This window comes from Schistocerca cancellata, chromosome 3 (genome assembly GCF_023864275.1).
Source record: "Schistocerca cancellata isolate TAMUIC-IGC-003103 chromosome 3, iqSchCanc2.1, whole genome shotgun sequence".
Classification (NCBI taxonomy): domain Eukaryota; kingdom Metazoa; phylum Arthropoda; class Insecta; order Orthoptera; family Acrididae; genus Schistocerca; species Schistocerca cancellata.
In genome coordinates, this window is record NC_064628.1 from 397,106,024 (window position 1) to 397,119,100 (window position 13,077).

At 39.8% G+C, this 13,077-nt stretch overlaps 1 protein-coding gene across 1 annotated transcript in view; it reads right to left on the bottom strand.

The window, feature by feature from the left end:
• The window catches only part of LOC126176727 (neprilysin-4-like), a 142,487-nt gene that overhangs the window by 7,976 nt on the left and 121,434 nt on the right, over nucleotides 1-13,077 (bottom strand). The window lies entirely within an intron of this gene.

The following is a 13,077-nucleotide window of genomic DNA, read 5'->3' on the forward strand; positions in this document are numbered from 1 at the left end:
CCTCTCATTGCACACAAACCCAGTCTCTCCCATCTACTCAATCTCCCACTTCCAGCTCCACTCCCTCCAAAACCTCAAAATTCTGATCAACACAATCTGGCACCACAACACCCTAATTCAGTAGTTAACCTTTCCTCCAAACCTCTCTCCCAATCCGAAACCTCTGTCCTATCCAAAGGCCTCACCTTCAGCCCCACTCCCAGATTCAACCAAACAGCCCTCGTCAAAGATTTACTGTCCTACACTCGTACTCTCTGCTGGAGGTCTTTAAATATGTCTGCTTGTGTCTGTATATGTGGGGATGGATATGTGTGTATGTGTGTGTGTGTGCGAGTGTATACCCGTCCTTTTTTCCCCCTAAGGTAAGTCTTTCCGCTCCCGGGACTGGAATCACTCCTTACCCTCTCCCTTAAAACCCACATCCTTTCGTCTTTCCCTCTCCTTCCCTCTTTCCTGATGAGGCAACAGTTTGTTGCGAAAGCTTGAATTTTGTGTGTATGTTTGTGTTTGTTTGTGTGTCTGTCGACCTGCCAGCACTTTCATTTGGTAAGTCACATCATCTTTGTTTTTAGGTATATTTTTCCTTCGTGGAATGTTTCCTTCTATTATAACTATATATATATATATATATATATATATATATATATATATATATATATATATAATTCAAGCTTTCGCAACCAACGGTTGCTTCGTCAGGAAAGAGGGAAGGAGAGGGAAAGACGAAAGGATGTGGGTTTTAAGGGAGAGGGTAAGGAGTCATTCCAATCCCGGGAGCGGAAAGACTTACCTTAGGTGGAAAAAAGGGCAGGTATACACTCGCGCGCACACACACACACATATCCATCCACACATACACAGACACAAGCATCTATTTACCTCAATTTGTTATTGTTTGACTGATTCTTCCAGTTCTGGGTATGACTTTGGAGGTCTTGAAGGGTTCAGAAAACAAGGAACACAGTGAATATACAGTCATCCAATGAGGGGGAATACCTGAACCTGTGCTGTCATGACATCCATAAACATAATGTATAGGTGTAATGATAATCCAGCCTCCTGCTGCACACCATCCTTTTTTTTCCTTTCTCTCTTCTTTATTATTTTTAACGAGATTATATCCCATCTGGATGGTCAGAAGCACTTGCAATGTCACAGTAACAGATATTGCAGGCATAAAGTGCTACTGAGTGAGGTGGTGCAGTGGTTAGCACACTGGATTCGCATTTGGGAGGACAATGGTTCAAATCCATGTCCAGGCATCCTGATTGAGGTTTTCCATGATTTCCCTAAATCACTCCAGGCAAATGCCAGGATGGTTCTTTTGAAGGGACATGGCTGATTTCCTTCCCCATCCATGGGACTAATGACCTCACTGTTTGGTCCCCTCCCAAGGTGCTTTCCAGGTGAGCACATGAGGGCCCTGTCAAAATCTTTCTTGAGGGTCAGATGTTGCAGGTGTAATGGCTAGTTTTTTCTCACAGTGTTTCTATATTGGCAGGTAGGCTGCATAAACTGCATCTGATGTTGAGGCCCTTGACAAGACCACACAGATTTGAGGAAATCTAGACAATATTTTGTAGATTTTTGTTATAAATCTGCTCAAGAAGTTTCACAAGTTGGGAGAGCAAATGGACTGAGCAACAGCTGAAGCACTGACCCTATCTCTTTAATTTTTCCACATAAGGATAAACATACCCATTTGTCAAATTGCAGGTAAGCTGTCATCATCAACTATCTGACTAAAGAATGCAGTAATAACTGCATACATGAGATTTTTACAGTGGAGCTGAATTCAGTCAGTCCTAGCTAGGTTTCTGGAAGGGATGTTCAATGGATGGTGTGAAAAATCAGATGCGAAGGATAGTTACCACCTCATCAAGTAAAAATGTACATGGTAGCATAACAGACATCACAGCATCTTTGACAGTCCATGGTAGCATGTAATGTTTGCACAATTTTGTAATCTCCAGACACCCAATGAACTTTATCACAGCCTTTGTAACCACTGTAAGGGCCAGGTGTCTGGATGTATAGCAGCAAACCATAAGCTAGTAAATATATGTCCATAAGAATCAATCTATCAGCCTATAGTCTCAGAGTCTACACTGAGCCACTCATTGGTCTGCCAAATGGGGACAAGAAAACTTACGCAGTTGTCTCATAATCAGATGAACTGTTCATGGGGGTGTCAAAAAACTCCAAGGCTGCACTAAAGAATGAAGCAAGGGAGGTCTTTGATCAAGTTCAGTGGTTGTATAGGAAAAACAACTTCTTTGCGGCTGTCATGAAAATGGTGTATATTATGTTAAAGGGAAAAAGTTGAAACTCAGCCAGAAGGTAAAGAGATACATGTATAACTGACAAGTGAGCTGTTGATATTTAGTTCATTTTGATTACATTAAATTTCCATTATGTCAGTGTGGAACAAAAGCCAGCCAGTAATGCACAAAGTGGCCTGAATAGGCACCTACACATACAGACTCCCACTGCCAGTGATTTAGGGCTACCACAATACCATCTTAACTACCTTTGTGAACTTCATGACCAGTCTGTGACCACATCATCTTTACTGTGCAAGACATAGGGAGGAACCTTGTGATATACACAGAGAGGTGTGCTCCTAAGGCTGATTGGGGATTTTAATGCCACAGCAGATGATTTGCTGCTAGTCAGCATATGGATATACTCACTGGATGAATTTCTCAGATACTTTGCCAGCCACTAAGCTAGAAAGATGTGACTGGAAAGAGCTGAAAGAATAAGTAAAAATTGGAGAAAAAGTCTGGCTGAAGTGCTGGATAGTCAAAGTGTGGAAGAGGAACTAGAATGTATCTGATGAGAGCTGTCTAGTCTAAGAAGTAATCACATCATCAGAGAAAGATTAAACATTAGTCTTGTCTCTTTTAGTCAAGGCATGATTTCCTGACTGGGCATGGCCTGTATACACAGCACCTATAACAACTCCACCTATGAGAGAAAGGAATATGACTGTGGAGAGTGTGAAGTCATCACACATAAATTTGTATCTGCAGTACTAAGGGTTCAGAACTGAAGGTGTTCTATGCTGTCCACCAGAGAGGCTAGCTAGTAGGTCCCTTCTATGGCAGTACATCAATAGAACTGCAGACTCAACCGAAGGACACTTGTATTCTGAAGTTTTGCTTGTGCTGCACATTGACTGCAAGATCAATCACAAGCCCAAGTAATTATGTATGAATGTGAAAGTACAGAGATCAAAACAAAGATCATCATATACACATTGCTGTAACATAGTACATGTGAACAGTATAGGAGCTGACGCTCATTAGAGTGTTCAAGAAATGCACCATTTAGCATACACATAGCCTCAAGCTTTACATAGCCTCAAGCAATGCATCAAAACCTAGGGGCCACTGGTCCCCATTTCACCACAGTACTGACCACACTTGTGAATTCTATGTATATGCAGAATGATGCATTTTTTGAACATTGTAATGGGCATCAGTTGTTGTTGTTGCTGTAACATGGTACATATGAATACATATATTATGATCTCTGTTATGAAATGTTGTAAATACTGATTGTGTCAGTTAATGACAATATTATGAAAAGTATAGATTGCCAATCACCGTGTAATGGAGATGAGCTGCTGACAGGCACAACAAAAATATTGCTTAATAAGTAAGCTTTTGGCCAAAGGCCTTGAGGCCTTGTAAAGTAGGAAACACACACACACATGAGACTTGAGTCTGGCCTCAGCTGCTGGTGGTGGTGGTCATGTGCTTGTGGGTTGTGTTTGGGTAAGAAAGAAAGAAAGACAGAGAGAGAGATAGGGGGGGGGGGGGGGGGTATCTACTGTAGAACAAAGGCTTTTGGCTGAAAGCTTACTTGTGTAGCAGTGTTTTAGTTGTGCCTGTCAATGACTCAATATCTCCACTATACAGTGAGTACAATCTATCCTTTTTGTAATATTATCATTATTCAATCATGGATTTTCCATTGTTTTATTGTGTCAGTTACCAGTTTTTAATGGTATAATGCCTTTGGTAAGACAATAGCTTTTACATTTAGTTATTTTAGTAGGCAGTTTCTTATGCAAATATTGTTCTTTTATTTTTACTGCCTTTTCTCTATTTAAATGCATATTTTCAGTTTTGTGGCCATTGTTCAATTACACTAGGCACAAATGTTGAAAAGCTGTTTTTTTTTTAATTTTAAACATCTAATTCCATAGGACCAAAACTGAGGTGCAAGTCTCCGAGGTCATGGAATGTCTCAGTGCATGAAATTACAACATAAAAGCAATAACAGATAAAATAAAATGTTTATGAACCCTAAAAAAGACAAGCTATAAGTTTATCTAAATGCAGTCAACAATACAACACAGAAATCAGTTTAATTTTTCAAGGAATTCCTTGACAGAATAGAAGAAACTCTTCAGTTTTCGATTTGAAAGCGCGTAGATTATTGCTAAGATTTATGAATTCTTGTGGTAGCTTATTGGAAATGGATGTAGCAGTATACTGCATACCTTTCTTTCACAAGAGTCAAGTGTACTGAAATCATGTGCTAGCCTGAAAACAGTAACCAGTGCATACTACACTTACATACAAGCCCACCTAAAATATGATGTGATATTCTGGGGAAATTCTCCACCTACCCTGAGCACATTCAAAATCCAGAAGAGAGCAATGAGGATTATTACTGGGAGCAAACCCAGAGACTCCAGCAAACCCATCTTCAGAAAGTTGGAAATTCTTACACTGCCTTGCCTACACATTCTCAAGACTCTTAAAATTATTCAGAAACCATATAGTGCCAACTGACTCCATAGTCATAAAAAATAATGAAATACATAAACACAACACCAGGAAAAACTCAAATCTGCATGTTTTACATAAAAACACTCAACTGTGTAAAAAGGGAGCTTTCCACATGGGCCTCCAACTGTTCAACAATCTTCCCACTAGTATTAACTCCATCGAAGACAACATAAAATTTAGCAAAGCCGTGAAGTCATATTTGTTTTGTCACTGTTTTTACTCTATAAATGAATACCTAGAACAGTAATCTTGCTATTTATGTTCAATTGAAAACATTGAGCAATGGAGTGAAGTAAATTTAACCAATTTTTGCAATATCATACATTAGGATACTATATGTTAATATATGTTAACAATGTTAACTGATATTTTCTGACATCTGTAACACACTGTGTACCATCAGATCACATGGAATAAATAAATAAAGGAAATGCGATCCAGATGCATGTTGGATTTCTGCCATCATATTTTAGGTGGGCTAACTATGTCACATGTGAAAGCTGTCATTTCAAGAAAGATGTTAATGATTTGTGAAGCCGTAATGGCACCAGCACTAATCAAGAATGTTTTATGGTATGTATTCTGTAATACATTCAAGAATATCATGCAATAATATTTTGTGCAGTTCTGTAAGGTACTGTATGTTGCTAAAATGAGGAAAAGATGTTTTATATAGTAGGTATGTGAAGATAGCTACATTGTTAGCTGAAACTAGTAATCCATCCAAGTCAGTAAGATTCTACGTGCAACTTCACTTCATGAGTTTTCAATCCCTAATATAAATATTACATTTGATTATTTTGAGGATCAACAGCCAGTCCCTGTACCAAGTGGAAATCCTCTGCAGGTCTTCTTGAATGTCAGTACTATTTTCTAGCATTTTTTGTCCCTATGCTCAACAGCATCATCTATGAGCAGCCTCGTAAAGCTTCTGGCATTATATGCTTGATTATTTATATACATTGTGAACAGTAATAGTTTTCCAAAGCTACTTTTACATTTGCAGTTTTCTCTCTGTTAATGAAATGAAATATTCTCTTTGCTAAGACTGCTTCAAAGCAAATATAAAGCTGGACTGATATTCTGTTTGCTTGTAATTTTGTCACTGGGAAACAGTCTGGAACAGCAATAACAAATGCTTTCTAGAAGACAAGGAACATGGTGTCAAATGGAGTGCAAGCATCTTCTGCCATCTCAGTGTCATGGATGAACAGAATGTTACATGAGATCGTTGTTTGTGGAATCCATATTTATTCCTATGGATGACATGTTCTGTCTCCAGAAAGATCATAATATGTGAGCATCAAATGCGTTCCAAAATTCTACAACAGATTCATGTCAGTAATAAAAATAAATGTTGTGTGGCTAGGGTCTCCTGTCAGGTAGACCATTCGCCTGGTGCAAGTCTTTCAATTTGGTGCCACTTCGGTGACTTGTGCATCGAATGTCAGTAATATAGGCCTATGATTTTGCACATCTGCTGAGGAACTGTTGTATGACCTTCCTCAGTCAAACAGTTACAGCAAATGGGATTCAGTATCTTGGCCTTCTTTTTCTCACCCACATGGTGTCATTATTTGATGCATTTACTGACTTCATGTAACATCAAATCAGTAAACAGAATCTTACCTTCAAATTCATTGAATACTTCAAATGTGGGTCTCCTTACACTCCTTTTGGTTTTATCAATTTTTGTTTGTCAGCAAGGCTTTGTCTAAATCTAAATATGAAGTGAAATTCTCTTTTTTGTGGAGTACTTTTCTAACAAAGACATTGAGCTACAGTGGGTCTGACTGGCCCCTCACAACTTTGTTCAGCGCATTTATGTCTAAGGCAGTATTGTAAAATACTCTTGAAATTTTTCTTTTATGCTCTCCATATTCTGAATAAGAAATGAATGATTGATGTAGGCTGCTCAGGTAATCTAAAATCTGAATATTACAACAGTGATGTTATAACAGACTTACAATCATTGATTCCCTGTTCTGTATCAATGGAATCAAAATTTTTTGTCTGTTTGCAACTAGGAGGATCTAGGAAATTACCTCTTAAGTTTGATTTTTGATTAACTGCTCATAATAATTTTCAAATAAGGCGTTAAGAACAATACCACATGAGTTCCTGTCACAATTAAGTGCCCAAATTACATGACTCTCCGTGTCTTTAGTCAGCGAGTTGAAATTTTGTCCTAATGTAACAACATACCCACAACCTTCAAGTTTTCCCAGACATGTTCTGCCACTACTGTTTCTGAGGCAGGGGGTCTATAAAAGCATATTATTACCAGTTTGACCCACTTATAGCACTTACTTCATCAATAGAATTCCTTGGCATTCATCATTCATACTAATCTCAATAGATATTATTGTGTTACTACCATTTTCCCCACATCATCGCCTGCAGAGCATTTCACACATAGACTGAACATACTTCCATCTCCACATCTCTGTGTCCACCTCTTGCTCCCTCTCTCTCTACACGTCATCCTCCCATCTCTGCCTGTCAGTCTCCTCCTCCCCAATCTCTGTGTCTCTTCATCTACTCCTTCCTCTCTATTTGTCCATTTCCTCCACCATGTTTTCATCTCCCCTCCCTCTAATCATATCCTCCTCCCCATCTAGCTTTCCATTTCCACCTCCCCTCCTCCTTTTCCATCTACCCTCTACCTCTCTAAACCTTCGACCTGCCCTCACGCATCGCCCCCACCTTCCCTCTCTCTGTCCAGTTCTGCCTCCCCCTCACTCTGTCCAACCCTCCTCTGTCCCTCTCAACCTGTCTCCAGTCATGTTCATCAGCATGTGTAGCCCCTGCATTACAGGTCCATAAAGCAAGCCAGTACTACTCCCACAATACACCTGCCATGCAGGGCAGGCTACCAGACTACACATCAGTGGCTTGAAAAGCATTTATTTGCCCCTGACATACAGTATGCCATACAAAGCATGTTCATAAAGCAGGCCGGTACTACTACAACACAATACGCATGTTGGGGTCTGAAAAACCATTTTTTGACACTGACATGTAGACTGCTCTCACACAACATGCCTGTCGTGCATGGCAGTCTATATGCCTGGAGCCCATATATGTGCTCCTATTGGAGCTAGGACATTATAAACCCTATAGTGCTGATATTCACAAGGCCTGCTGTTTCTGTGCCAAAATTTGATTGAAATCAGTCCAGGAATTTGGGAGGAGATCACAGACACACACATTTACACTCTGCTTTACATATATATACTTTAAATACAGGGTGTTACAAAAAGGTATGGCCAAACTTTCAGGAAACATTCCTCACACACAAAGAACGAAAATATGTTATGTGGACATGTGTCCGGAAACACTTACTTTCCATGTTAGAGCTCATTTTATTACTTCTCTTCAAATCACATTAATCATGGAATGGAAACACACAGCAACAGAATGTACCAGCATGACTTCAAACACTTTGTTACAGGAAATGTACAAAATGTTCTCCATTAGCGAGGATACATGCATCCACCCTGTGTCGCATGGAATCCCTGATGCGCTGCTGCAGCCCTGGAGAATGGCGTATTGTATCACAGCCGTCCACAATATGAGCACGAAGAGTCTCTACATTTGGTACTGGGGTTGCGTAGACAAGAGCTTTCAAATGCCCCCATAAATGAAAGTCAAGAGGGTTGAGGTCAGGAGAGCGTGGAGGCCATGGAATCGGTCCGCCTCTACCAATCCATCGGTCACCGAATCTGTTGTTGAGAAGCGTACGAGCACTTCGACTGAAATGTGCAGGAGCTCCATCGTGCATGAATCACATGTTGTGTCATATTTGTAAAGGCACATGTTCTAGCAGCACAGGTAGAGTATCCCGTATGAAATCATGATAACGTGCTCCATTGAGCGTAGGTGGAAGAACATGGGGCCCAATCAAGACATCACCAACAATGCCTGCCCAAATGTTCACAGAAAATCTGTGTTGATGACGTGATTGCACAATTGCATGCAGATTCTTGTCAGCCCACACATGCTGATTGTGAAAATTTACAATTTGATCATGTTGGAATGAAGCTTCATCCAAAAGAGAACATTTGCAATGAAATGAGGATTGACACATTGTTGAATGAACTATTCACAGAAGTGTACCCATGGAGGCCAATCAGTTGCTGATAGTGCCTGCACACGCTGTACATGGTACGGAAACAACTGGTTCCCCTGTAGCACTCTCCATACAGTGACGTGGTTAATGTTACCTTGTACAGCAGCAACTTCTCTGATGCTGACATTAGGGTTATCGTCAACTGCACGAACAATTGCCTCACCCATTGCAGGTGTCCTCGTTATTCTAGGTCTTCCCCAGTCGTGAGTCGTAGGTTGGAATGTTCCGTGCTCCCTAAGACGCTGATCATATGCTTCGAACGTCTTCCTGTCGGGATACCTTCGTTCTGGAAATCTGTCTCGATACGAACGTACCACACCACGGCTATTACCCCGAGCTAATTCATACATCAAATGGGCATCTGCCAACTCCGCATTTGTAAACATTGCACTAACTGCAAAACCACGTTCGTGATGAACACTAACCTGTTGATGCTACGTACTGATGTGCTTGATGCTAGTACTGTAGAGCAATGAGTTGCATGTCAACACAAGCACTGAAGTCAACATTACCTTCCTCCAATTGGGCCAACTGGCGGTGAATCGAGGAAGTACAGTACATACTGACGAAACTAAAATGAGCTCAAACATGGAAATTAAGCGTTTCCGGACACATGTCCACATAACATCTTTTCTTTATTTGTGTGTGAGGAATGTTTCCTGAAAGTTTGGCCGTACCTTTTTGTAACATCCTGTATACTAGTGGAGAAACCTGCTTTTGCCCAGGTTTATAGCTGTACACCCATGTGTCATCTCATCTCATGCTTAATGTTTATGACATTACATCTCCTGAACTATGTGTCATCATTGCTATGATTTGTGGGTACATTCAGCAGCATATGTGGATACTGTCTGCATGATGCAGCAGTTTTTCATCCATCTCTCTGTTTATGATGCCACATCTCCTTAACTATGTGTCGTACAATAGGTATCATAGGTACATTCAGCAATATTTGTGGATGTTGTCTGAAAAATTTATTGTGAATAGAGTTAGTAGCACAGAAACAATAAATTTACATGTCGTGCATGAAGTGGCAGTTTTTCATGGGTGGCATTGTTTATCATGTCATATCTCATGAACTATATATTGTAAAATGATATAATTTTTCAGTTATAATCAGTGGTGTATAAGGATACTATCTACAAAATGTGTCACAAATACAGTTGGTAGTAAAGAAGTAATGACTTATAATGTCATGCCTCATGCTGTACTTTTACTGAATGAACAGCAGAAGAGTAATAGGTGATAAACCATTTTTTTTTCATCATTTTGTAGAGGCTGTCAGTGAGAAAAAAATTTTTTAAGGGTTTGAAATTACAGATAAAGTTTGTAGAAAGTCACTAAGTGCTCTCATTCTTAATTACTGGGTGATTAAAATCTGTAAATTCACACATCATGGGCTATGCATCTTTTCCAGCCCCATCCCCACCCCTTTGATGGGTAGGTGGTCCTTATCCCAACAGCGATTGTTGCCTGACAGTGAGGTATATGTGTACCAAGTGTGGTTGAAATTGATCTAGTGGTTTAGGAGGATATGTGGAAAACACATACACACAAACATTTTTATAATATGTTTAGATAAGAGATTTATGGCTATAAACAAACTTTCACCACCAGTGTCCACCCCATCATTGTGATACAAAGTCCCATTAGAAATGAATTTTTTGTGTTATTCACTTCTTCTTTCAGCCAGCTTTTTGTTTCTAGTACTACATGATCATTATTACTATTTATAAGCAAGACTAGTTCTGGAATCTTTCCATAGATACTCCAGCAGTTAACTAATACTACATTATCATTTCCAACAATGTAAGGAAAAGGTAGATTGTTACTTAATGTAAAGATGACACAATTAATTTACAAGCTGGCACTACTGAAAGACACTTGCACATTAGCTGCCAGCCACATCCTTTGTCAGAAAAGGAAACACACACACATTCATTCACACAAGCAAGTACCCTCACACACACTTGACTGCCACCTCCGGCAGCTTGGGCCTGGTCAAAGTTGCCCTCAGTGTTTTAGTATGATGCTTGTTTTTAGCAAACATAGGTGCAACTTGTTCATCTGAACACCTAATTAGAAAGCTCACTGTACTGAGAAGTTGACTCTCTTCTGGTGGACCTTATCCAACTTGTGTATAAACGAAGTTATGTGATATCTCAGGTTTTCTCAGCATGATGAATAAATGGTGTGCTTCTAGATGTTCTGGCAAGTTTTTGTTTCCATTTTATGCACCATATTTTGATGATCGACACAGCTATCTGGTTTAATGTCACTGTGTATAGCCAGGATCAATTCCTGACACCAGCTATGTCCTTTGACACTCTTTTGTTTTTCAGTGGTTTCACTAATATTCCACAAAATGCAGATTTCCTCAGTGTTTTGCAGATTTGGTCGCTGAGATTGCTGGTGATATCTTAATAAACTGAGAAAGTGGTTGAGATTGGGATTAAGTAAGAGAATCCAAAAATCACTTATCTGCCTTACACTGGGCCAATATCCAGAAAGGTCAGTAGTCTCCTAAGGAAGACGGCATCCATTGTCTTTCACTCCCTTCTGCTAAGATAAAAAGCATTTTTGTAATGTCAAAAATGATCTATATCTCCAAAAGCCAAGTGTGTATCACATTCCATGTGAATGTGGTATGTCTTATGTCAAGCAGACTGTCAGAACAGTCGAGGAGAGATGCATGGAAAATCAGTGATACATCCAACTAAAACAACCAATCAAATCAATTATTGCCCATCATTCCCTCATCATCATCATAATCATCATCATCATCATCATCATCATTTAAGACTGATTATGCCTTTCAGCGTTCAGTCTGGAGCATAGCCCCCCTTATACAGTTCCTCCATGATCCCCTATTCAGTGCTAACATTGGTGCCTCTTCTGATGTTAAACCTATTACTTCAAAATCATTCTTAACCGAATCCAGGTACCTTCTCCTTGGTCTGCCCTGACTCCTCCTACCCTCTACTGCTGAATCCATGAGTCTCTTGGGTAACCTTGCTTCTCCCATGCGTGTAACATGACCCCACCATCTAAGCCTGTTCGCCCTGACTGCTACATCTATACAGTTCATTCCCAGTTTTTCTTTGATTTCCTCATTGTGGACACTCTCCTGCCATTGTTCCCATCTACTAGTACCTGCAATCATCCTAGCTACTTTTATATCCGTAACCTCAACCTTGTTGATAAGGTAACCTGAATCCACCCAGCTTCCACTCCCATACAACAAAGTTGGTCGAAAGATTGAACGGTGCACAGATAACTTAGTCTTGGTACTGACTTCCTTCTTGCAGAAGAGAGTAGATCATAGCTGAGCGCTCACTGCATTAGCTTTGCTACACCTCGCTTCCAGTTCTTTCACTATGTTGCCATCATGTGAGAATATGCATCCTAAGTACTTGAAACCGTCCACCTGTTCTAACTTTGTTCCTCCTATTTGGCACTCAATCCGTTTATATTTCTTTCCCACTGACATTACTTTCGTTTTGGAGATGTTAATCTTCATACCATAGTCCTTACATTTCTGATCTAGCTCTGAAATATTACTTTGCAAACTTTCAATCGAATCTGCCATCACAACTAAGTCATCCGCATATGCAAGACTGCTTATTTTGTGTTCACATATCTTAATCTCACCCAGCCAGTCTATTGTTTTCAACATATGATCCATAAATAATATGAACAACAGTGGAGACAGGTTGCAGCCTTGTCTTACCCCTGAAACTACTCTGAACCATGAACTCAATTTACCGTCAACTCTAACTGTTGCCTGACTATCCACGTAAATGGCCAGACCCCAAGCATTATTTAAATTGAAACCTCATCCCTGTTTATTAAGTTTTCTGAAACCTTTATTTTGATAGACTCCTTAATTATTATATTTGAGGGAACCTCTTAGAGGTTGTCAGGACCAGATCTTTAACTTACGGCAAATAATGGAGAAGTGTTATGAGTGGAACAGGGAATTGTATCTATGCTTTATAGATCTAGAAAAGTTTGCCTCCTATTCCATAATCTTGTAGAACAGACAATAACTTCCTCCTAGGAACCCGGTCATATGCCTTTTCTAGATCTATAAAGCATAGATACAATTCCCTGTTCCACTCATAACACTTCTCCATTATT